Below are 27,208 nucleotides of genomic sequence, written 5' to 3'. Positions count from 1 at the left end.
TGCGTGGCGTAAAGTTGCCCCTGCTATATGAGGGGCAACCAATGTTAAGTATGGCCGTCGTTCCCGCGTCGAAATTTATAAATTTACGTCGTTTGCGTAAGTCGTCCGTGAATGGGGCTGGACGGCATTTACGTTCACGTCGAAACCAATGACGTCCTTGCGACGTCATTTTGGAGCAATGCACCCTGGGATATTTTCCGGACGGCGCATGCGCAGTACGTTCGGCGCGGGAACGCGCTTAATTTAAATGCTCTACGCCCCCTACCCGGCTAATTTGAATTAGGCGGGCTTGCGCCGGGTGATTTACGCTATGCCGCCGCAACTTTACAGGCAAGTTCTTTGTGAATAAAGCACTTGCCTGTAAAACTTGTGGCGGCGTAACGTAAATGAGATACATACAGAGTTTTACGCCCATCTACGAGAATCTGGGCCACTGGTTCTTTTATAAAACATATTATGTGCCTGTTCATACTCTACTTTAAAATTTACACTGAGCTGGGCATGTGTAGCAGTCAGCACACATTGGCAGTGGAATGAATGAACTCACATGCATACAGTATGTGCAACAGTTACATCATTCCCTGGCCAGCTAATCAAGATGGTCTAAGACCCTGTGTTCTATCGATATGGTTCCCCTATCGCATAGGGTCCTGCGCAGGGACAAGTCAACGGAAATCTCTGAGGCTGAACAGCTGTTGACGAAGCATGCACAATCAAGATGGCGCTCGCTCCCGATGCTTGGGGCTGGTTATACACACCGCTCGCAGCTCACTCTATACAGCAAGGGGCGTATGCATTTCTCAAAGGGGCGGATATGGTTGGAAGAGGCATGATGGCCAGTGCTTTATCATGCGGCCTCTTATAAACATATCCGCCCCTTGCTCTAATGAGAAAAGCATATGCCTCTTGCTGTATTGTGATCCGAGCATTTGAGAAAAGCATCCGCTCCTTTCAAGAAAGCACTGCCCATCATAAAGTACTGGCCATCGTGCCTCTTCTAACCATATCCGCCCCTTTGAGAAAAACATCCCCCCCCTTGGAGTATAGGGCGAGCGGCGAGTGGCACGTATAACCAGCTCCAAGCATCGGGAACGAGCGGCGTGTTGATTGCGCATGCTCCGTCTACAGCTGGCAAACAGCTGTTCAGGCTCGGAGATTTCCGTCGGCTCTGATTGCGCATGCGCTGCTCCTGCGCAGTCGAGACCAGACCCTATCCCATAGGGAAACCATCTCGGTAAAACACCGGCACCCAGGAGAACTCAAGGGGAAGATGTTAACATTGGTGAGTCAACTAACATCTGTTGCATTGTTGAAGCACAGGTAGGTATTTGCGGAGTTTAGTTCCGCTTTAATACAGTCTCTATATGACTAAATATCTATTTTGAGACTTTAAAACAAAACTAAACTCTCTCAAGCAACATAAACTATATTTAATCCTTATGCTGCTACCATTAGTAAACAAATAGGAAGGTATATTATATTTCACTTTTTTTTTAAATTTCTTCAGTTGCTTCCTGGTTTCTGGCCTAGGTGAAAATTATGTCATACATTCCAGGAGACTTAATTTGCATTTTTTTCTTTCATCTGGAGGAGGGGCTTTCTCAGCTAAGCACATCCTCGTGCCTACATGCCTGAACTAAGGGAAAATGGATTCCAGGAAGTAAATGCTACATGAATCATCTGCCCTTACTCAAGATGGCCACTGATAGAATTGTTAGAGGGGCGTTTTTCAATGTCAACATGTAGACATAGATGGATGGGTGAATTCGCTTTGAATATAAAAATGAATTACCGTATTTATCGGCGTATAAGGCCTTGTACACACGACCGGACAGTCCGCTGAAAACGGTCCGCCGGACCGTTTTTAGTGGACATGTCCGGTCGGAGATTTCTGTCTGATGGTTGTACACACCATCAGACAGAAATTAGAGACAATCCGCACGGACAGACAGCGCGGTGACGTGTCCGCGCCGTCGCCGCGACGATGGCGCGTGACGTGCACGACGCAGGAAGATCAATGCTTCCATGCATGCGTCGAAGTCATTTGACGCATGCGAGGGATGGCGGCCGCTCGGACATGTACGGTAAGTCTGTACAGATGACCGAACATGTCCGACGGACAGGATTCCAGCGGACATGTTTCTAAACATGTTTAGAAATATTTGCCCGCTCGAAAAAGGCCAGGCGGGCAAATGTACGCTGGAATCCTGTCCGCTCGGCTGTACAGACGACCGAACATGTCTGCTGAAACTGGTCCACGGACCAGTTTCAGCAGACATGTTCGGTCGTGTGTATGGGGCCTAACACACACTTTTTTTCCCCTGAAAATAGGCGGCAAATCACAGGTGCGTGTAATATGTCGACAGCGTACCTCAGAGGGGAAGAAGGAGGACGAGCACAGCCGGAATTCACAAGCCGACATCTCCTGTTTACTCGGCTCTCACGTCACACACACAGTCCCGCCTCCGCCACCGGCATTCGACCAGTGTTCTGTCTATCGCAGGAGCTGGTTCAATGCTGATGGCGGAGGCGGGACTGTGTGTGATTGCTGAGTAAACAGGAGATGATGGCTCATGCCTAGTACACAGGATTCCCGACAGGAAAAGATCATTTGGAAATCCAGAGGGAAAAACCGAGAACCTGCTCTCTACTTTTCTCCCCATACAGACGATCGGTTTTCCCGTCGGGAAAACTCAGATGAGAGCTTTTCCCCAGGAATCCCGACCGTGTTTATGCTCCATCGGATTTTTTACCCACAGGAAAACGGCCAAAAATTTCAGTTTTCTGCTACACAAGGCCAGGTTTTCTAACGGGAAAAAGTCTGTTGGGAATCCCGGCGGGAAAAAAGAGAGCTGGTTCTCTGTTTTTGGCCGGCGGGTTTGGCAGTTTTCCCGTCTAAATAAAATGCGAGGGAGCATACACACGGCCGTGATTCTGGGCCAAAAGCTCTCCTCGCAGTTTTCCCGTCGGAAAACCTGGTCGTGTGTACGGGGCATCAGTGATTTCCTGCACTGTCCAGGCTGCATTGATGGTGAGGCTGCAGATAAGCACTGAGGTTAAAAATGGGCATTGATCAGGCTGCATCGATGAGATGTGCTGCAAATGGGCATTGATCAGGCTGCATTGATGAGATGGGCTGCAGATGGGCATTGATCAGACTGCATTGGTGGGAGATGAGGAGGCTGAAGATGGGCACTAAACAGGCTGCATTGATGGGCACTGACCCTTATTTTAATTCAACGTTTTTTATTTAAAAAAACCCGCGGGCTCGATCGCAGCTGGAGTCCCGCGATCGGTCCCTGGAGCTGAAGAACGGGGAGAGCTGTGTGTAAACACAGCTTCCCCGTTCTTCACTGTGGCGGCGTCATCGATCGTGTAATCCCTTTTATAGGGATACACAATCGATGACGTCACACGTACAACCACACCCCCCTACAGTTAGAAACACATATTAGGTCATACATAACCCCTTCAGCGCCCCCTTGTGGTTAACTCCCAAACTGCAATTGTCATTTTCACAGTAAACAATGCATTTTTTGCTGTGAAAATGACAATGGTCCCAAAAATGTGTCAAAATTGTCCGAAGTGTCCCCCATAATGTCGCAGTCACGAAAAAAATTGCTGATCGCCGCCATTAGTAGTAAAGAAATTTTTTTTTTTATAAAAATGCAATAAAACTATCCCCTATTTTGTAAACGTTATAAATTTTGCGCAAACCAACCGATTAAAGCTTATTGCGATTTTGTTTACCAAAAATAGGTAGAAGAATACGTATCGGCCTAAACTGAGGGAAAAAAAATGTTGTTTTATATTTTTTTGGGGGATATTTATTATAGCAAAAAGTAAAAAATATTGCATTTTTTTCAAAATTCTTGCTCTAATTTTGTTTATAGTGCAAAAAATAAAAAACGCAGAGGTGATTAAATACCACCAAAAGAAAGCTCTATTTGTGGGGAAAAAAGAACGCCAATTTTGTTTGGGAGCCACGTCGCACGACCGCGCAATTATCTGATTAATGCGACGCAGTGCCGAATCGCAAAACCTGGCCGGATCCTTTAGCTGCCTAAAGGTCCGGGTCTTAAAGTGGAGGTTCACCCGGAAATAAAAAATGTTACCCTTAGATTCATGCTCATTTTGTCTAGGGGAATCTGCAAGTTGTTTTAAAATCGAAGCTGTACTTACCGTTGTAGAGAGCGATCTTCTCCGCCGCTTCCGGGTATGGGCTGCGGGACTGGGCGTTCCTATTTTGATTGACAGTCTTCCGACAGGCTTCGGACAGTCGCATCCATCGCGTCACGATTTTCCGAAAGTAGCCGAACGTCGGTGCGCAGTATAGAGCTGCACCGACGTTCGGCTTCTTTCGGCTACTTGTGACGCGATGGATGCGATCGTCGGAAGCCTGTCAATCAAAATAGGAACGCCCAGTCCCGAAGACCATACCCAGAAGCGGCGGAGAAGATCGCTCTCTAAAACGGTAAGTACAGCTTCGATTTTAAAACAACTAGCCGATTCCCCTAGACAAAATGAGCATCAAGGGTAAAAAAATTTTATGGGTGAACTCCCGCTTTAAGTGGTTAAAATAAAGGTACGTGTTATACGCCAATAAATACGGTAAATAGCGTTTTCAGTTTGTGGTGCTTAGATACAGTTGGGTTCCTCTTTAATTAAGCTTTGACTTCATCACATCTCAGAAAAAAGTGTGGCCAGTGTAGTGCTGCTTACATACAACAATTGCACCCATAATAAAAACGTTGGCGGGGGGGTATTAGGTAAAGTAGTACTAGTTGCATTAACCATACCAATGTACACCAGGAGGGGCTACTAACATGGCAGCATACTTGTGCCCATCAGGTTGGTGTTCTTGCTTTTTGAAGTTTATTTTTAAAAATATGTATTTTTTTTCTTTTTTCTATGCTGAAAAAGTTTAAAATAAAGGAAATATTAAAGAGCTGCAGTGTCAGGAACCATTTGGGTTAACAGATGTACCAGCCAACAGTGGAGTCTTGCCTACTGTATTGCGGGAATCTGCTGAAACTATTGGTGTGTTTGATTCCAGTCTAACTCAAGAGGGATTGGGAAAAGTCGGCTGCAATACGTGGGAAACAGGAGGCGCTGTTTTAGGACCACAGAATGGATCCCAGGGGTGTCTTTTCACAGAAGCACCATAATGATCAGTCATCCTCCCGACAGCGTCTCCTCCAAAACACCTCACCATCGTCACACTCCCATTTACTTGATGTGTTTGCAAGTCAAATGAGTTTGGCAGCCATGCACTGTTAAAGTCTATCTGGGCAATCCACAGGCTTAAATGTGCAGCCTTGATAGGATCACATAGGGAGAAATGTTCTATATTTGTAGGAATGTGGTTTATGGGGTCTAACCACCCACAGGGGCAAACAAAGTCAGGGCCATGAAATATTAGGTGGTCAAACAGAAATATTTGTGTTTGGCACCAAAGATCTGTATGCAGTCTTCATCACCCCTTGAATTTTTGACCCAACTGTATAAGGAGTTGGTCACAGCTTTTTCGCAGCAGAGTGGGAGAATTTTATTTCTGGTGCACGGTAAAAAGAGTCCTATATTTATTATAAATACATGCTTTTAAATCAGTAGGAAGCTATGTTGGAAACAATGAAACCCCATTCATGAATGTATCATATATCAACAGAGATATTGAATGAAATACATTGAAAACACAATGTAAAATTCCACATAAGGCCTGTAACTTCACAGAATAATTTTCATTTTATGATTGTTCTAATACAATGATATTCTTTTCTAGAAATTATATATATATATATATATATATATATATATATATATATATATATATATATATATATATATATATATATATATATATATATATATATATATATATATATATATATATATATATGTGGAATGATTTATACACCAAAATAAAATATAGCTAAATAGAAAGCATAACAAAAATGTTCACCACATTTTCCAAAATGTATCTTTGTATACTTAAATTATTTTTAAACCTAAAATAAAAAAAGCCCACTTACTGTACATTTAAAGTGGAGTTCCACCCGAAAATTTAACTTCCGCTTTAAGAGCAGGTGACCCCCTGACATGCCATTTGGCACTTCGTTTTTTTTTGGGGGGGGGGCGGAACCCTCTTTTTAGCTCCCACTTCCTCCCGGGGCACTACGGCGCCGGAATAAAGGTCATCTTTTCCCCCTCCCTCTCGGCAATCATCTGAGACATGTCACAGGTCCCAGATGATTGCCCGGCCAATTACGGCGTGCAGCTCGCGATTGCGCAGTGCGTGACCGGCTCGTGCATGCGCAGTGCGTGGCCGGCTGTGACCCACACTCATGATGCCGGCACCGCAGAGAGGAGGGGGAGACGAGCAGGGTTTCGTACGCCCCGCATCGGTGGAACCTGGGACAGGTGAGTGTCTGATTAATAAAAGTCAGCAGCTATACTTTTTGTAGCTGCTGACTTTTACATGGATGGAACTCCACTTTTAAGTCAAGTTCTAGTCCCTTTAAAATCTATAGATATTAAGATGATTTCCAGATATGGATATTTTATACATAGTCACCTTTGTCCAACTTAGACAATGCAACTATGTACATACCATACCTGACCAGTGACCCTGGGAGCTGGAAATCACTAGTAGACACCACTACTCTAGTGATCTCCACTTGGTTCCCAGTCCCATGCTGTGTGGCCTGTCTGACACATTCTGAACACAGGAGGTCAGCTGCTCAGCACAGGTACCGTTCAGAGAACGATTGGCATTTTCTGAATGAATACAAAGGGGGGGATTTACTAAAACTGGAACATTCAGAATTTGGTTTAGTTTTGGTGTTACCTGTGAAATGGTTGTTAGTTCATAATGAAAATACAATTGACACTACATGTAGTACACTAGGAAAAATTAGGAGACAGCTAAAATAAACATCAAAAATGGATTTTAAACAGATTTTTTGAGGTTTTGGCTCAAAATAATAAATTACAGATTGGCTGGCATAGGAATGGCCCCCCTACCCGTGAAATATTTAACATACTTATCCCGGACTGCACAGGCACTTTGGGGGGGCAAGCCAGTACGGGCAGGTTCTAGGCCCGGCAAGGTGATTTCACCTGAGGTAAGTCCAGCCTCGGGCCCAACTGTGGCCATATAGGTAGAAGACTGTCTCCTTAAAAAATTGTGCAATATGCAGCAGCAAAAAATTATATAGTTCCATTTATACTCCGCCATATGCATTGCGGTTAAAAACAGGCGGAAACGTCCGGCCATTATCCCGAAGGCATTCTCCACAACTCTTCGGGCTCTGGCCAGCTGGTAGTTGAACACCCTCCTTTCTGGGGTGAGGGTCCTTTGGGGGAATGGCCTCATTAAATGCGGTCCCAGGCCAAAGGCTTCATCAGCCAGAAATACAAAAGGGAGTCCTTCAACATTCTCTGCATCCGGTGGCAATGCAAGCTCATCGCTCTGGACACGAAGCGCAAACTCTGTCTGCCTGAAGGCTCCCCCATCCGACATCCGGCCGTTCTTCCCCACATCCACATAGAGGAATTCATATTGTGCTGACACCACCGCCATCAGCACAATGCTATTAAACCCCTTGTAATTGTAGAATTGGGAACCAGAACGGGGTGGTGGCACGATGCGGACGCGCTTCCCGTCAATGGCTCCACCGCAGTTGGGTAAGTTCCACCGCGTAGCAAACTCCGATGCCACAGTCTACCATTCCTGTGGCGTGGACGGAAGCTGTGGAATCAAACCCAAAAAAATAATAATTTTCTTTTGCACATAACATTGCAAGCAGGTTATACAAAAACATTATTGGCCAATATCATTATAACATTTATTTTAAGGAGCATTTAACCCCAAAAATATAAGGCCTAATTATCATATTCCTCACCCCCTCTGATGGACCGTTGTAAAAAAATGGGGGGGGGGGGGGGCTAGATGAGTTTGGGACCTCCAAAAAAAAAAAGGGTGAAGCTATACTTTAAAACACATTTAAGGGGGGGGGGCTAGATGGGTTTGGGACCTCAAAAAAAAAAGGGTGAAGCTATACTTTAAAACACATTTTAGGGGGGGGGGATAAAGCACTACAATGGATCGTACAAAATACATTGGGAAGGGACTAGGCTAGGTGTGTTTGGGCCCAGGTTAGAATGGGGAGGTAAGTGAAGGGAAATATGCATGTAGGCCAAAAAAAGGGGCATTAAAAGCTTACAGCATGCATGGGGGCAAAGGGGACATTCACAGCATATTACAATCATGGTAATTAGGGAAGGAGGAAATATATACAATACATTAGCATACATTAAATACATAGAATGTGATATTAAAGAAGAAAACTTACCCTCATATAATCGTCCTGCAGAACCTGTATGATAGCAGAATAGGTATTCGGAATTATGAGGCCCAGAGCCTGGGGGGAGATGCCCGTTGTGAACTTCAAGTCCTGCAGGCTTCTCCCAGTTGCCAGATAGCGTAACGTGGCAACTAGCCTCTGCTCCGCGCTGATGGCTTCCCGCATAATGGTGTCCTGCCTGGCGATATATGGCGACACCAAAGCCAAGAGGTGCTGGAAAACGGGGTCAGACATCCTAAGGAAATTCCTGTAGTCCTCAGGATTATTCTCTGGATCTCGCACAGCAGAGGCATATGAGAGAATTGGTTCCTACGGAGCAACCAATTCTTGCTCCATGAACGCCTCCTCACCCTGTTCATGGACTCGTCTAGGTCTAAAACAAGAAGACCAACACACACCGACTGCATAACACAAACTCGACGACGAGCAGGTGCCTGCAACATGGCTAGAAACAAACAACTAATCAGAACGAACGCACTAAACAGAAAGCACTGAAGAACAGCAAGTCCTATGAAGAACGACCTGAAAACCAGAAACGAGCGGACAGGAACACACTGTAAAACAAATACGACCTGACCACACGCCCTGAAAGACAAGATACGAACCCACAAGCACAAACTGAACGGCAGAAAACGATCTGAAAGCATGAACACTGAAAAGCGCGAATCGTCACTCACCAAACTTTTACTAACACGCAGCAACACGAGATTAGCAAAAGCAGCCCCAAGGGTGGCGCCAATGGAATCGAACTTCCCCTTTAAAGTGCCGTCGTACGTGTTGAACGTCACCGCGTTTGAGAACAACGAGATTTGGTCTTGACAGTGTGTACGCAAAGAAAGCTTGTCAAGTTTCTCGACAAGCCTGACAAGGAACTCGTCGAGGAAAATGATGTTTCATTTACGACGAGTTCCTCGGTCGTGTGTACGATAAAGTGACCAGATTTTTAAAAATGTTTTTACTAGTAATGACGACAGTAGTACCCGGGGGCCCGAAGAGTAAAGCCGCGTACACACGACCATTTTTCATGTCATGGGAAAAAAACAGCGTTTTTCTCGACACGATACTTGTCAAGCCTGCCTTGCATACACACAATCGTGAAAAAAAAAATGCTCGAGCAACGACGGCACTATATAGGGGAAGTTCCATTCGGATGGCACCACCCATTGGGCTGCTTTTGCTGATTTCGTGTTACCGAGTGTTAGTAAAAGTTTGGTGAGAGACGATTCACGCTTTTCAGTCTTCGTGATTTTCAGTCTGTTACAGCGTGATTTATGTGCTATCTCCATTACAAATGTTAGTTTTACCAGAACGAGTGCTCCCGTCTCATAACTTGCTTCTGCACTGACTGTCTTTGAAATTGCCCCAGCCCCTGTTCAAATCCAATTCGGGGATAAAACTGGGGACAGACTTGGTTCAGGAACAGTGTCCTCAATCCAGGGACTGTCCCCTGAAACCGGGGATGTCTGGTCACCCTAGTGTACGAGGCCTTAGTTGGGACTTAAAGGCCTCGTACACACGAGGGGACATGTCCGATGAAAACGGTCCGCGGACCGTTTTCATCGGACATGTCCGCTCAGAGATTTCTGTCTGATGGTTGTACACACCATCAAACAGAAATCCGCGCTGACAGGATACACGGTGACGCGGTCGCGCCGTCGCCGCGGCGACGTGCGCAACCCTGGAAGGTCAATGCTTCCACGAATCACTTCGACGCATGCGAGGGCTTTCGGCCAAGCGGACATGTCCGGTGAGTCGTACAGACGACCGAACATGTCCGACGGACAGGCTTCCAGCGGACATGTTTCTTAGCATGTTAAGAAACATTTGTCCGCTGGAAACCTGTCCGATCCGCCGGAAAATTGTCTGGTCGGCCGTACACACGACCGAACATGTCCGCGAAAACTGGTCCGCCGGACCAGTTTCCGCGGACATGTTCGGTTGTGTGTACGAGGCCAAAGACTACCTTAACTTACGTATTTTAGAATAAGGCAGTAAATGTTGGACAGATGTTATAATAATGTAGGTGATAATGTTTCAGAACAGCTCAGTCTATATATTATCTGCTGCTACTACAGATTTACAGTTATCTTGGGTAAGATGGGAATCCAGACACAAACAGCAGGAAGTCATGGTGGGAAGTCTGGAAATGTAATGAGTACTTAGAAACATCCCTCGAATATGTGCAGGAAAGATCATAAAGAAGTGACATCCAGATGACCAGAATAGAATATATACTCAAGACTAAATACGGTACGCATTGTGGATATGTACCTCGGCGATGGACCCTATGGTAATATTATATGTAACAAGGCACCAGGAGATGGTGGGGTTAACATTTTATTTCTTCTAGAACTGGGGATTTCTAGTGTATTCCAAATACATTCTGTGTTCTGTAAATAACTGGTAGAAGTATCTGAGGAAACAATGTCATACGGCAGAATAAAAAATGCCTTATACACATGGTCAGGGGCGGACTGACAACTAATGGGGCCCCCGGGCAATAGGAGATTATGGGACCCCGGGCAATAGATTATGGGGCCACACAGTATACACACACACACACACACACACACACACACACACACACATACAGTATACACACACACACACACATAGTATACACACACAGAATACACATACACACATAATACACAAAAACACTGAAAGGGTACTGGAGAGGCAGGGCAGCTTTATAGCTGCCTTGCCTCTCCAGTACCCTTTCAGTGTTTTTGTGTATTATGTGTGTATGTGTATTCTGTGTGTGTGTATACTATGTGTGTGTGTGTGTGTGTGTATACTGTATGTGTGTGTGTGTGTATACTGTGTGGCCCCATAATCTATTGCCCGGGGATATGGGATTTTTTAAAAAAAACACAGATTTTTACATACTGTCCCTGGTTTTACTGAGGCTGGCAACCCTGATTGGGCCCCTTAGTGGCATGGGTCCCCGAGGACAATGGCTACATGTCTGATTTTCAGTACACAAGTCCGTAACACAAAAGTCGAAAGTACAAACACGCATGTTCAAAATCAATGCTCACCAAACAAATTAGCAGAACGGGCCCAAAGGGTGGCGCTCAAGAGCAGAAATTCCTCATAGTACGTCACTACGTTCGTGTTTGTGGCACAACAATTGTGGATCGTTGGTATGCAAGACAAGATCCTGGCACACGCCCTTTTGACAAAAATCAGACGCTCGGTTAGCCAACAATCGTATCGTGTGTACGAGGCTTTAGAATGAGAAAACGATTTAGGCAAAACCCATTTTGCTGTGAAATTACCAGTTTAGCCAAAATGAAGACTCTGAATTTGTTGCTTAAGTGGAATTTGATTGAAGAACAAAAACGTTTTTCTTCTTTGCTTAGCAAATGTGCTTTTTTTTTTTGTTTGCATTTAGTATAAATGTTTTATTCAAAGGTTTGGTCATGGCACATATAAAAAAGACCATCAACTTTAGAGTAGACCTCCATTAGTCTGCATACAGCCAAAACTGGCCCATTGCAGATGCTATCTCAACAGTGTTTCACCTGACTTTCAGGCCTCGTACACACGACCGAGAAACTCGTCGTAAAAGAAACATTGTTTTCCTCGACGAGTTCCTTGTCAGGCTTGACGAGAATCTTGACAAGCTTTCTTTGCGTACACACTGTCAAGACAAAATCTTGTTGTTCTCAAACGCGTTGACGTACACACGTACGACGGCACTATAAAGGGGAAGTTTGATTCCACTGGCACCACCCTTGGGGCTGCTTTTACTAATCTCATGTTACTGCGTGTTAAGTAAAAGTTTGGTGAGAGACGATTCGCGCTTTTCAGTCAGTTACAGCGTGACAAATGTGCTATCTCCACTACGAACGCTACTTTTACCGAAGGTGCGCTCCCGTCTCATACTTTATTTTGGGCGGGTTTCTAAGCATACACACGAACGTGTTTCTCGTCGTTAACCAGCCCGACGAGAAACACGGCGAGGAAATTGAGACTCCCTACGAGAAAAAAGAGAACTTGTTCTCTTTTTTTCTCGTCGAGATCTACGACAGTTTTCTCGATGAAAAACATACACACGACCGTTTTCCTCTGCAAAAAAGCTCTACCACCAAGTTTCTTGATGGATTTTGTCGATGAAAACGGTCGTGTGTACGAGGCCTTACTAATTTATCAAATATGGATTTTTATGTTAGACTGCTTTTTTGGGTATTAGTTCTCCCTTCAATATTATTATTTTACAAACCCTACTAGATAACCTGACAGTAGTTGGAATGAGCTCAATTTTGTGCAGCTGGATATTGAAATCTATGAAAAATAGGCCTGTAGGCAGGGTAGGGTTGAAGATGGACCTTTTCTCCATGTTTTCCCATTAAATCTTTGTGCGCCAAATTTTTGTCACAGGAAAGGACTACCTCGGAGGTGGGTTTTTCTGGGCTACACTAGGCACTTGGGATAGGGTCATTGCATTACACAGGTGGGGGGGGGGGGCTTTGCTCTGTGCCATTTTCATCAATGCCCTGGAACAAGGCTGAGGCTACCGTGGGGGAATACTCAATCTTAAGGTGGTCCTCTATATTTAGAGATGAATGTACACCGGCGTTTACACTTGCACTGTTCTCCAGTTAACTCTTGGGTACCCATGACAAAATACACCTTCTCGGTAACTTGCATTTAGGAGGGACATTGAGCATTGTCCACATCTACCCATCCAGTGTATCACCGCTACCTCACTCCCATTTAGGGTATGGGGTCCCACTGTGCACCTAACGTGGACTCCATGTGTGCACTTGACTTTCTTTATCTTCTCTGTACATGTTTACAGGCTGGGGACTTCTGGGGCACGAATCCGCTCTCACTACTATTGGGGACAGAACGCTCACAGAAAGAATGCAACAACAACTCCCCCTTGCACAAGGCTATCCCACCTGCCCCAGGCACACGCTTCATGACAGGCTGCTTGATAAATCTCTGTTATTCTAGGTAACCACTTGTATCTGCACACCACATCAACTTTAGTACTGACGTCTTCATACCCCAAAGTATCTCATGGACTGAACTGTAGAAATGTGACGGTTACTTGCATTACACCCCTTGAATAACTTCTCATCAGGCTGGAACAAGGTTTCAAAGCTTTACTTAGAAAAGTGAAAAGAACAATATTTCTCCTACATCCCTAATCCGAACTCAGGCTGTGTGCTGCCCCAGAATACCTGCAAAAGGTAGAGTCCATGTACGATCAAGTAATCCAAAAGTGGCATTTCCCAGTGTTGGTTTCTTCGGGGATGAACCCAAGGTCCTGATGACCTTTTACATCATGGCAGTAGCAAGCGGCATTCTTTCACTCCTCCCAGGTGCGGTTTTCCAATCTTCTCTCTCACGGGGGTCTCTTATGGGCTCTGGGCCTGTGTGCTAGGGACTCTCTTACGGCTCTAGCCCTCTGCATTCGGGGCTTCCTTACGGGCACACTCACTGACTCTCAGCCTCTGCGCTCAGCCTCCCTTAGCGACTCTCTGCTTTGGACCACTGTCCCTCTTTTATATCACAGGACCAGTGGGTTGGACCCAAAAACCTGTCAAAACCAAAGAACAAGGAAAAGCATTAGTCCTTACCTTCCCATTACAGGGGAGCACCTAACTGGAATATGTTCAACCCGCTTACAGGCCCCAGTCTGTTATATTCCCAATCCTCTTCCATTATCCTTAATACCTGCCCGCCTTTCCCCCATCTACCCCAGAATGTGTCTTATTGTGGTTCTAAAGGTTCAAGGTTTTTTAACTTAATGCGTTCTCTGATAACCTCACTTGGAGCACCAATATGGTTAGCATAGTAAAGAAGGCCTATTATCACCTTTACTTTTTAAGGAGATTGAAGATTTAGGAAAAATTGGAACCTCTGCCATGTTTTCACAACCTTTGTATCCCTGTTGGGAACATTTTTACTCACTTCCCAAAGGGAAGAGAAGGAAGTGAACCGTATTTCTTCAATATGGATAAACTTGGGTTTGGTCCAAACTTGGGTTAGGATTGAAACTGGTAGGAAGCTGTTACTCCTGCTATGGCCAGTGCAACTGCAGTGCACGTATAGAAAGGGTCAGGGATGCCCATGACATATGGCCATATTAGGTTGATGACCTAATGCACCCCCCCCCCTTTGTGATATCCTTCACTCACAACTCATTGGAGATAAAATGACAGATGGCTTCCGGGTCCAAACAAACGCAAGCTCATTCCTATTCCACACTGGTTCTGAACCAATCCTGAAGTTGTTCCCTTCCAGAGTATTCAGGGCATGTTGTATGTGTTGTAGAACTTATCTTTCTTAGATTATCTTTTCAGCTAAAATTGTCTTTATTGTCAAGTGAAATATTAGAGTTTCAGTAAATGTATAATTTAGCGGCTAAAAAATCATATTCTTTGTAGTTATTAGTTGATAATAATGTTGCCATTAAGCTGTCAGATTAATACACTTCTTTTTTCAATGGCCACTCATAATAGACTGTCTTCTACTGTGACATGAGCAAATTGCTGCCCATGGTATTTCTATATTGCATGTTAAATAGGCCCCAGTCGGTTAAAAAATCCAATATTTCATCCTCTTCCATCATCTTCAATACAGGTTCCTCCCATCAGGCCCTTAGTGTACACTCAGCAGACTTACAATTGCTCAGCTAAGTAGTTGAGCAATCAAAGATATTGCAGCAGTGGGATTCATCCTTCATTGTGATGAACCCATTTTGTAGACAAGGAGTGGAGAATCTTGAAATCGCAAAGTTACCATTCTCTCCGTTAACATAAAGAAGACAAAGGAGATGATATTGAACCTTAGGAAGACCAGCACTACGTCCCCTCCTCTTAAAATATGGGGTGAAGATATTAAGATGGTCCCTAGTTTTAAATATTTGGGTGTGAACATCTCCGATAACCTCATCTGGAGCACCAACATCAGTATACCGCGTTTTCCCCTAAAACAAGCCCTACCCCGAAAGTAAGACCTAGCGTGATTAAGAGGGTGGGCTTCAATATAAGCCCTACCCCCAAAATAAGCCCTAGTAAATGTAATTAAAAATCCTGTAATCCATTTTGTAAAACTGGGGCAGTGTCTCTGTTTGTTGATGTATTAAAAATCTTGTTTACACCCACCGCTGACCCTCCGGAGGTCCTCTTCTCTCCTCCCCGCTGACGTCCGCTGCTCCTTCCTCTTCTGTGCACCGAGCAGGCTGACGTCACAGGGGATCTCGGCTCTTCTCTTTCCTAGAGAAATAAATTTCTAACAAGAAAAAACACTGCGCAGAAACAATAAGGTGTAAGTGCTGCCAAGTACCAAAAAATTGCAGATACAAATTAAAAGACAAGTGAAAAAGGGAAGAGGTACAGCGCAAAAACTATTAGTGACTGATGAAAATACCTATGAATGAACTAAGGTGTATATATAAAAACACAAGCGATACATATATAGAAATTACATATGATATTGTAAAATTCCAATAGTGCAAAAAAAACTAAAAGTTCAAATGGTGATGTTAAAAAATTGGTAATAAATGAGTGTAGTCCATACACTTATAGTGGTGAGTAGTTGAAAATCCAAACAGTGAAAATGAAGTCCAGTGAAAATCGCCTATGCAATGTTCAAAGTGTGACATCCAAAATAATCGAAGAGATCTTATCCACCAGAGTAAGACACCCAAAGTGATGAGGTATAATAGTCTGCTTACCAGAACTATTGACCACTGCAGCGGTCAGAATAGGCCCAGGGTAATATTTATAGTCTCCCAACAAGACTGAAGGATATCCGGTTTCTAGATCCTAGGCAGTACCTTCACAATGTATCTCAGAAGGGAAAGAAAAAATGGAATCCCCATAGCGTGATATTGTTTTCACCAACGGTGTTTAATAAAAAGTAATGCACTTACATTAGAATCGACAATGCAAACACCCGTCCGCCTGTATGGACTGCCGTCTAAACGAACGATCTCGGCATCTTCTCCTCAAATTCTCCCGCTGTCCCAGCTTGCTATGTGAGACAAAATAGCGTCGGGACGCGTTTCGTCAGAGGATAACGTCTTCAGGGATTGGCTGCTTAAGGGGTGCTTAGGGGGTGTATTTTTTTTCCATTATCTGTGCCCCTTTCTGATGATCATGTGCTGGTCGGAGCGGAGAGAATATTTCTTCAGTTTTGGGTGCATGCCCATTCAGCTCCGCTCCCATGTTCTTCTGCCTTGGCTCAAGTCCCGGCCAGCTGCCTGCCTGTTTATCTCCTTTCCTTCCCTGGCAGAGTGATTTTCCTCCGCTACTCAACCAGTAGTAGCCGGGGGCCCGGCGTATAATGCTGCATACATGTGATCGGTTCATCCGATGAAAACGAACCGATGGATTAAAAATCCGATCGTGTCCAACGCGGTGACGTAAAACACAACCACGTGCAGAGAAAAATTAAGTTCAATGCTTCCGAGCATGCGTCGACTTGATTCTGAGCATGCATGGATTTTTGACCGATGGATTTTCCCACAGAATGATCATTTTTCTTCTATCGGTTTTTTAACTATACGAAAAATTTAAAACAGGTTCTATTTTTTTTCACCGATGGGAAAAAACTGATAGGGCCAACACGCGATCGGTTCGTCCGATGAAAGCGGTCCAATGTTTTCATCAGGCGAACCGATCGTGTGTACAGGGCATAAGACTTGACAGGCTGTGAGGCAGGCGGCAGCGGCGGCGGCGACGGGGAGGGAGTCGCTGATTGCCACCATTAGTAAAAAAAAAAATATGTCCCCGGATTTCATTTAAAAAATCTGGTCACCTTGGCCCGGATTCTCAAACGCCGTCGTAACTCTGAGTCCGAGCCGTCGTATCTATGCGCCTGATTCTTAGAATCAGTTACGCATAGATTTATATTAGATCCGACCGGCGTAAGTCTCTTACACTGTCGGATCTTAACTGCATATTTACGCTGGCCGCTAGGGGCGTGTACGCTGATTTACGCCTAGAAATATGTAAATCAGCTAGATACGCGAATTTACGAACGTACGCCCGGCCAACGCAGTACAGATACTCAGTTTACGTTAGGCTTTTACCGGCGTAAAGTTACCCCTGCTATATGAGGCGTACATGAGGTGTACCAATGTTAAGTATGGACATCGTTCCCGCGTCGAATTTTAAAAAATGTACGTCGTTTGCGTAAGTCGTTCGCGAATAGGGCTGGGCGTCATTTACGTTCACGTCGAAAGCATTGGCTTCTTGCAGGTTAATTTGGAGCATGCGCACTGGGATACTTTCACGGACGGCGCATGCACCGCTCGTAAAAAGCGTCATTTTCATGGGGTCACATACAATTTACATAACACACTCCCACATCTACCACATTTGAATTAGGCGGGCTTACGCCGGCCTATTTACGCTACGCCGCCGCAACTTTCGTTTGAGAATACGGCACTTGCCTGTAAAAGTTGCGGAGGCGTAACGTAAATAGGATACGTTATGCCCGCACAAAGATACGCGATTCTACGTGAATTCGGGCCCTTATATTTAGCGCATGTTGTATGTGTTGTGAAGCTTCTTTTTCTTAGATTATTATTTAATTCCTGACATTTTATCTTTTGTCCCTAGTGTCATCCAAATGTAATCCGGGCTCTGCCTCTGTCATTACAGTTTCATTAATTGTATAATCTACTTGCTAAAAAATCATATTCTTTGTATTTGGTAGCTGATAATAGTGTTGCCATTAAGCTGTCATATTAATAAACTTCTTTTCTCAGTATGGCACCTCTTAATAGACTGTCTTGTACCGTGACATGAAGGAATAATTGCTGTCCATGATATTTCTACTTCGCATGTCAAGAGATAAATGGCTTTTGTATGCTGTTTTCCTATTAGACCATAAAGACCTGGCACAGCGCATAGACACCAGCACTAACTACAAACGCGATCTTGAGGTCAGTGCATGATAAAACAGATGGAGAAAATGGCAAAATAAACAAAAGCTGCCAAAATTGGATACCCTAAGAAACAAAAGGATTAAGTCTGTGTAATTATTTTAGGCCATCTGTTACATTTTCCTAAAAAAAAGCAATATGGTGCCATTGGTGGATTTATACAAAATGTGTTCCGTGATAGCCAGCATCTACCCCTCCCGGAAATGAAGATCAACTTATTTCATATTTTCATACTGTGAAATCACAGCGCCATTGTTATACATTGGAGTGTACCTTACAGCAAAATCTGACCAGGAGTAGGAACACCTTGACATTGTTTTTTTAGCATTAGTTGAGTAATTCTGGGGAATTTAATTTTGCAAAATTTTGCAGAAGGAAAAATGTATTTTGAGTGAAGGCCCAATAAAGTCTGTATAGCCAAAGCCTTTGTTCTTTAGGCCCCTTTCAGACTGGGGCGAGAGCCTCGGTGGCAGTATAACGCCGCTAAAAATAGCGACGCTATACCGCCGGGATTGCCGCGGGAATCAGCCGCCAGCGGTGCGGTATTAACCCCCCCTAGCGGCCGATAAAGGGTTAATACTGCCCGCAATGCGCCTAGAGGTGCATTGCGGGTGGTATTGCCGCGGTTTCCCATTGTTTTCAATGGGAAGGAGCGGTGAAGGAGCCGCTCCTCTCACCGCTCCAAAAATGCTGCTGACAGGAGATTTTTTTGTCTCCCGCCAGCGCATCGCCTCAGTGTGAAAGCCCTCGGGCTTTCACATTGTGTCTGCAGTGAAGGAGTTTTTCAGGCGGGATAGCAGCGCTATTTTTAGCGCTGTACCGCCTGAAAAACTCCTCAATGTGAAAGGGGCCTTAGGCCTCGTACACACGATCGAACATGTCCGCTCAAACTGGTCCGTCGGACCAGTACCCGCGGACATGTTCGGTCGTGTGTAGGGCCGACCGGACGATTTTCCGGCCGACCGGACAGGTTTCTAGCGGACAACTGTTTCTTAGCATGCTAAGAAACATGTCCTCTGGAACCATGTCCGCCGGACATGTCCGATGGTCAGTATGACTCATATGTCCGCTGGCCTGAGAACCCGCGCATGACGTCGAAGTGATTCGACGCATGCGTGGAAGCATTGAACTTCCGGGTTCGCGCACGTCGCCGCGTCATCGTCGCCGTCACGTCACTGCCTATTCTGTCCGCAGGGATTTTAGTTTGATGGTGTGTACAACCATCAGACCAAAATCTCAGAGCGGACATGTCCGATGAAAACGGTCCGCGGACCGTTTTCATCGGACAGGTCCGCTCGTCTGTACGCGGCCTGAGGGTTCCTTCATACTGGTGGTCTAGGGGTGGTAAAAACAGACCACTGAGGTGCAGCCCCCCAGCTGCCCACCTGAATTCTAATATTAGGACCTGACAGGGTTGTACATATGCCACAAGCATGATGATTCAATTTGAGACCGCAGCATTGTTTTAAATTCAGGATCAGTTGTCACTGCCTGTCAAACGCACCTATAAAGATCAATGGGGCCGCACCGCAATAAGGGAGTCCCACAATGTATAAATGCAATTTGGCAATTAACCACTTGCCAAACAGCCGCTGCAGTTATACTGCGGCAGCATGGCTCGTCTGGGTGAAACAATGTTATGTTACGTCGCTTCACTCTGTGGCCACTAGGGGCGCACACGCCGCTGGAGGCACTCGCAAGCGCTAGGGTGACCACATTTCCAAACTACCATTCAGGGACACCCTCCTTCCCAAAAATCAGCTTGTGCTCCAACGAATCACAGCACAGTGATTGGACACAAGAGGCGGGATTCATGATTTCTTCAATCACAAGCAGGGGGCGGGGATTGTGCTACTCCAGACATTCCCGGCCAGGACAAGTACTGTCAGTAAGTAAAGTGGTAATGTGGCAGCTTTTTTTGGGGACATCAGATCGGCCCGGGGGGTGGGGGGGGGGCTGGTGTCAGTTTAATTCCAGGACACTGTATTTTATTTGGGTACAACGTCGCACGATTGCGCAATTGTCAGTTTAAGCGATGCAGTGCTGGATTGCAAAAAAGGGTCTGGTCATTAAGGGGGCAAATCTTCCGGTCTTTAAATGGTTAATAGACATCTGTGCATGAACCCACAGATGTCCTTGAAATTGTCTCCTGAACTCGCACTGAAATGCGGGCTTGAGATTGCGCTGATTCAGCTGAACTTGCACGATTTCAAACCCGCCCTCAGTGTGAACAAGGGCTAATGCCTTGTACACACGATCAGTTTTCCCAGCGGTGAAAAGTCCACCGGGAAAACCGTGGGGAAAACCGAGAACCTGCTCAGTAGCTTTTTCCCCCTACACATGGCCGGTTTTCCTCGCAGGAAAACTGCCATGAGAGCTTTGGCTGAGAAACCTGGCCATGTGTATGCTCCACTGCAGTGTTTCCCATAGGAAAACTGCCGGGAAAAAGACAGCTGGGAATCGCGGCAGAAAAAAGAGAACATGTTCTCATTTTTCGAATCCCGGTGGTTTTCCTGTTAGGGAAAACTGCCATGGAGCATACACACGGACAGTTTTCCCGGCCAAAAGCTGTCATGGCAGTTTTCCCAACGAGAAAACTGATCATGTGTAAGGCCCCGTACACACGACCGAGTTTCTCGGCAGAATTCAGCCAGAAACTCGATCGGAGCTGGATTCTGCCGAGAAACTCGGTCATGTGTACACTTTTCAGCGAGGAAGCAGACGAGGAACTCGTCGGGCCAAATAGAGAACATGTTCTCTATTTCCTCGTTGTTCAATGAGGAATGTCGGCCCGCCGAGATCCTCGGCGGCTTCAACACTGAACTCGACGAGGAACTCGATGTGTTTGGCACGTCGAGTTCCTCGGACGTGTGTACGGGGCCTCAGAGGAATAAGGCTCGGGTCACACTGACGCAGGAAACACACAGGAATTGCCACATTTCCTGCATTGCATTGCACCAGATAGAAATCACACTGTGCTCATGTGATCTGCTGCAGATGCCGATTAAAAGTTAAAGACACCCTAAGGCCCCTTTCACATTGAGGAGTTTTTCAGGCGGTACAGCGCTAAAAATATCGCTGCTATCCCGCCTGAAAAACTCCTTCACTGCATACTCAATATGAAAGCCCGAGGGCTTTCACACTGAGGCGATGCGCTGGCGGGAGACAAAAAAATCTCCTGTTAGCAGCATCTTTGGAGCGGTGAGAGGAGCGGCATGTATACCGCTCCTCTACAGAGGCGCATTGCGGGCGGTATTAACCAGGGGTCAAGTCCTGGGGAAAAAAGTGTGGGAACTCCCACCCAAGATCCACTTCCCCACCAACAAAAAAAAATGATACGCTCATATGCATAATTACTAAGCAAGTTCTTTCTAAATCCCGCGATAACTCGCCGCAGACCTCCGCAATGTCTCCTGGGAACAATGACAAAAGCTCCCAGGAGACATTGCGGCATCGAGGAAGTGACGGAATACCCGCACACTACCTGATGAATCCATATACAGGAAGCGGCCAGTAATATAAACGATTACTAAGGTTCGCCTGCCCCTGACAGTGACTCGAGCTGGGCATCGCCACTTAGTGAAGGATTGGTTCGGGCGGCTCGGCTGCTCTCGGCTGCTCTACTCCTGCAAAGGGAACTGAATTCCTGCTGTGAAAAAAGTGCAGGAACTCCGTTCCTACCCATTCCCGCAGGACTTGAGCCCTGGTATTAACCCTTTATCGGCCGCTAGCGGGGGTTATACCGCACCGCTAGCGGCTGATTCCCCCCGGCAATCCCGGCAGTATAGCGTTGCCATTTTTAGCGGCGATATACCGCCACCGCGGCTACAGGTCCAATGTGAAAGGGGCCTAAAGGCAGGTCACAGAATGCAGTGAGTTTGCTTGAATCGGATTGCATGGGTATGAACCCCCAATGCGATCCGATTCCAGTGCGGTGGATAGTGTTGTGCGATTTGAGCCATACAAAATGATGGACTCAAATCGCACCGCACAGAATCGCATGTGACTTGCACATGAATATGGTGCGATTCCTGTGCGAATCACATGCGATGCGACCCATCACATCAGTGTGAACCCAGCCTCAAGGGCCGGTTCACTTCTACTCTATTCACATTGTGTTCCATCAAGCCCTGATAAGGGGGACTTTTTTTAATTAATTAATTGTCCTCTGACTTTTATTGGAATAAAGTTGTATCTGAACCTCTTAGCAGCGGTGTGGTGCTTCAGTTTCCACTATTGTTACATTCCACCAAGAAAATGGCAGGGGAGAGAATTAGAAAGTGCTGACGGTACAGCTGCACTCCCCCCACAGTTTTCAAAGAGCTTAATTTCGTAAAGGACAGCACAGAGGCAAGCCTAATTACAGTAAATATAATTACGTTTAATTAAGTATAATTAAATATAAGTAAAACTACAAATTGGACTTGCTAGGTGGCAAATAGAGAATCTGATTCATTTAAGGCCCTGACAGGCTTTTAAAGGCGAACTACACTGCACCTGAGCACCACAAACCAAAAATACCATTTAGCTCATTTTTATTTTACAATTTCAGCCCTGGAAGGTTTCACCCCCCTTCATGACCAGGCCATTTTTTGCAAAAAAGCACTGCATTACTTTAACTGACAATTGCTCGGGCGTGCGACGCTGTAACCAGATAATTATTTTTTTTACAAAAAATAGAGCTTTCTTTTAGTGGTATTTGGTCATGGTTTTTATTTTTTTGCGCTGGAAACCAAAAAAATACATAGGGGTAGATTCAGGTAGGGACCGCGTATTTTTGTGCGGGCGTAACGTATCCTATTTACGTTTTACGCCTCCGCAACTTTGACAGGCAAGTTCAGTATCCACCAAGCAAAGTTGCGGCGGCGTAGCGTAAATAGGCCGACGTAAGCCCGCCTAATTCAAATGTGGAAGATGTGGGCGTGTATTGAATGAATGAATGAAAAACTTATATAGCGCGGCACATGCGAACTGAATCGCCTCTGGGCGCTTGATGTTTCGTGTCTCATGACATCAAAAGAGCAGAGTTTTAATCTGTCTTCTGAAAGTCAGGTGGTTTTCCTCCAACCGAACGCTGGTTGGTAAAGCGTTCCATAGTCTCGGACCTTGAAAAGCAATGTAAATATGTAAATATTGTGACCCCACGTAAATGATGCTTTTTCCGAACAGCGCATGCGCCGTCCGTGAAAGTATCCCAGTGCGCATGCTCCAAATTAAAGCGCAAAAAGCCAATGCTTTCTACGTGAACGTAAATTACGTCCAGCCCTATTCACGAACGACTTACGCAATTCGACGCTGGCCCGACGTCCATACTTAACATTGGCTGCGCCTTATATAGCAGGAGTAACTTTACGCCGGAAAAAGCCTAACGTAAACGGCGTATCTGTACTGCGTCGGCCGGGCGTACTTTCGTGAATAGGCGTATCTAGCTGATTTACATATTCAAGGCGTAAATCAGCGTACACGCCCCTAGCGGCCAGCGTAAATATGCAGTTAAGATACGACGGCGTAGGAGACTTACGCCGGTCGTATCTTAGCAACATTTAAGCGTATATCAGTTTGAACAAAAAGAAAAAGATTACCCCCAGACGGGACTTTTAAGGCCAGACTCCAATAAGTATGTAAAATTTATTTTATTAGGTGTTATCACCAAAATTGGATAGACATTGATTTACAGAATAATTCTGGATGTTGAATTACAGAAATCTTCTGGAACAGTCAGCAAATATATAATAAGAATAAAAAACACATATAAGGAATAGTGATAGAGTGACACCTGGGGCACACGTCCCATGTGTGGACCCAGGAAAAATAAGAAACAAAAAAATAGAAAAATAGTCATAAAATAAAACCTCGTGACAATACAATACAAATAGATTAAAAAACACTCTGTAGAGAGCAGTGGAGAAAAGCCCGACGCGTTTCTGGTCTATTGGTAGAACAACAGACCTTCATCAGGGGCCACAGGAGTGTATGGTTACAAACTTTTTTTCTCTCTAAAGGCAAAACACACATCATTATATTATGTCATATCATCAGGTATATATAGATCCATTATTTTACAACTATTGTTAGAGATGCCTCTAATATGATGTATATGATCAACATACCGTTTGTGGTGAGCACAGGTTTTGGAAGTTGACCCTCAAGGTTTCAGTCTAAGATATCTCCAGAACCGACTTATGGGGTCCCATGAGTAAGAAAAGAAAGGGGAGGGATGGCTCCGACTTACCCCAAACCCACGGTGTCCTATTAGAGTTTAAGGATGCAAGAAACAGACAGAAGAGAGAAAGAAAAAGAAGAAGAATAAGAGGAAAAGAAGAAGAAAAAAGGAAAAAGAAAAAAGAAAGAAGAAGAAAAAGAAAGGGGAAAAGAAGGAAAAGAAAAAAGAAAAGAAAGCAAGAGGGGGAAAAAAGGAAAGAAAGAACGAAAAAGAAAAAGGAAAAAGAGAAAGAAAAAGAAAAGCATGATAACTGATTTAGTGCATAGGTGCCTGGTCATGCTGCTCATATTCATAATAGAAAAATAATAATTACCCAAGTATGGGGTTTATTAAGGCAAAAGTGCAGCAGGTCAGGGGGTTCACTGAGTCCAATGCGGACAGTCCTCTTATCGTTGCTCGGGGGAATCCCGAACTGGGTGTATGAAGAGGAACCTGGTGCCAAGTGCCTGGAGAGCAGACATATATAGGTTGAAGATGAGGTATGCATAGTGGATGAAAAAAACATGCTAGAGTAAAGTCAGGCTAGTTGCAAAAAATATCCTATAGATGTGAGGTGAAAATGACACTCACCGTACTTGAGGTATTGAAATGTCAGCGTTACTCCCTTCAGCTCACAGGGTGCTGAGGGAACTGGTAATAGAGTAGCTCTATTTATAGGGTGGACATGGACCTGGGAGGGTCGTGTAACTCGGCACCTCCCAGGGGCTTGGATCAGATAGGATGGCCATCAGCTGTGTGCATTCGTTATGCTAGGGGGGCGGGACAAAGCTAGTGGGCGCGGCAATACGCCCCTGGATGGGGAGCAGTGCCTTCGTATCGGCATTCTCTTGTTGTTATGGTGATGACGCTGGCGTCACGGGCCACGTGACCCTGCGCCTCGCGTCACACCACAAACAACGGGGAAACCCTTTGGCGAGCCCGGACGCGTCACCATGGCGATGGCGCTGAAAACAAAGCCCCGTGACCCGGCGTAGCCGCGTCACATCGCAAGAAGCAGGGAAGCCCTCTGACGAGTGTGGCCACATCCCCCTGTTGGAGGCGTCACGCCCAGCGTGTCATAACGATTTAGGCACGGCGGGGAATATCGTGCAAGTGCCATTGCATAGGTACTCGCGTGGACAAAGTGTCCACCCTAATCATGGTGCACAAAATGCCAAGTGGTAGAAAGAGCTCATGGCACCCCTTTTACAACGGGGGTGGGGAGTTAGATGTAAGCAGACAGGGGTAAGATGAAAATTCAAATGTAATAGGTGAAAAATAAAAATAGTAAAATAAAAATAAATATAAATATAAAATAGAAAAAAATAAATAAAAAAGAAGAAGAAGAAGAAAAGGAAAAAGGAAAGAAGAAGTATATAGAGGTGATAATAGAAATAAAAAATAAAAAATAGATAGGAAATGTATGGAAAGAGAGAAAGATAAGCAAGAAAGAAAAGAAAAGAAAGAAGAGTGGTGGATAGACAGAAAAAGAAGCAGAGGAAATCGGGGTGCAGGGTAAACAGGAGGAGCCACAGCACCCAAATCATAGCCACAATTAAAAATTAGCAAAAAAAAGGGGTCTGTTGATCATAGAGTTTGTTTTTAAAAAAAAAAGAAAATTATGCAAGTAAGAAAGATTGCATTTTTCGGGTTTATCGAGGTAGATCAACTAAGTAGTAGTTGTAATAATGGATCAGTGCAGGAAGTATCCTGATGGATCAGTATATATGAAAATATCCTTATCCACATTTATATCTATGTAATCAAAGAGCACAACATTGGTTAGATTCAGCAAAAGTCAGACATTTAGTACATCATGATAAATGGTTCGTACTAGAGTGAAATAAGATAGGGTAGTGGGAGCAGGGGAGGGAGACGGGGCAATTGACGTTTTTTTCTCCCCCCCTCTCCTCCTACACCCCGTGAGTTCGGGTGCAGGTAAAGATGTTAGTATGTTGGTTAGCCCTCCCCCTCCCATACACCCGATTTGTATCCCTCAAGGAAGGGTCTGTAGCTGATGTTGTTATTCAAACCCGGGGGAAAGGTGGCATTCAAGGCCACTATCCAGCGGGTTTCTCGCTGCAGTAATAGTTTGTCCCAATCCCCACCTCTTGGGTTCGGGTGAATTCTATCAAGTGCCAGAAAGGTGATTTTAGGGAAGATCCCCTGGTGCACATCTCTTGTATGTCTTCCGAGAGGGAGGTCAGGATTGGCAATTTTCATACTATGCACATGCCTGCTTATTCTTTTTTTCCATTCTAGTTTCGTTTTTCCCACATAGAAGCACCCGCATGAACAGGTCATAAGGTATACAATTCCAGCGGTACTACAATTTGCAAAATGTTTTGCTTTGTATGGTTGGCCGTTTGGGAGATGTATAGTCTTGCTGATATTTAAGTATTGGCATTGCGGGCATCCGCCGCAGGTGAAAGTACCCCAACGCTTGCAAGGATCCCCCCTAAAGGCCCCTGTATATTCACTGGTGACCAGTATGTCTTTTACAGACCTAGTTCTCCTATACGTGATGAGTGGACGATCAGAGACGAATTGGCCCATAATAGGGTCAATTTGAAGGACATGCCAATTTTTTTCAATTATTTTCTTAATTGATTTATGCTGTTTGTTATATGTTGTAATTATCCTTATTGGTGTCCTTAAAGCGGATGTGCCACTAAAAACATGTATTAAAAGCCAGCAGCTACAAATACTGCAGCTGCTGACTTTTAA

General features: G+C 45.0%; 1 long non-coding RNA gene across 1 annotated transcript; it reads right to left on the bottom strand.

The window, feature by feature from the left end:
- Window positions 1-24,264: 24,264 nt before the first annotated feature.
- LOC120930282 lies at window positions 24,265-25,377 on the bottom strand. The gene is made up of 2 exons (XR_005747684.1): window positions 24,816-25,377; window positions 24,265-24,528 (listed from the first exon to the last, which is right to left on the bottom strand). It is a non-coding gene; the product is annotated as an uncharacterized LOC120930282 (long non-coding RNA).
- Window positions 25,378-27,208: the final 1,831 nt, after the last annotated feature.

The sequence above is a fragment of the Rana temporaria genome, chromosome 3 (genome assembly GCF_905171775.1).
Source record: "Rana temporaria chromosome 3, aRanTem1.1, whole genome shotgun sequence".
Lineage (NCBI taxonomy): Eukaryota > Metazoa > Chordata > Amphibia > Anura > Ranidae > Rana > Rana temporaria.
The sequence above is the reverse complement of the archived record's forward strand: the minus strand, read 5'-3'. Positions and strand labels throughout refer to the sequence as shown.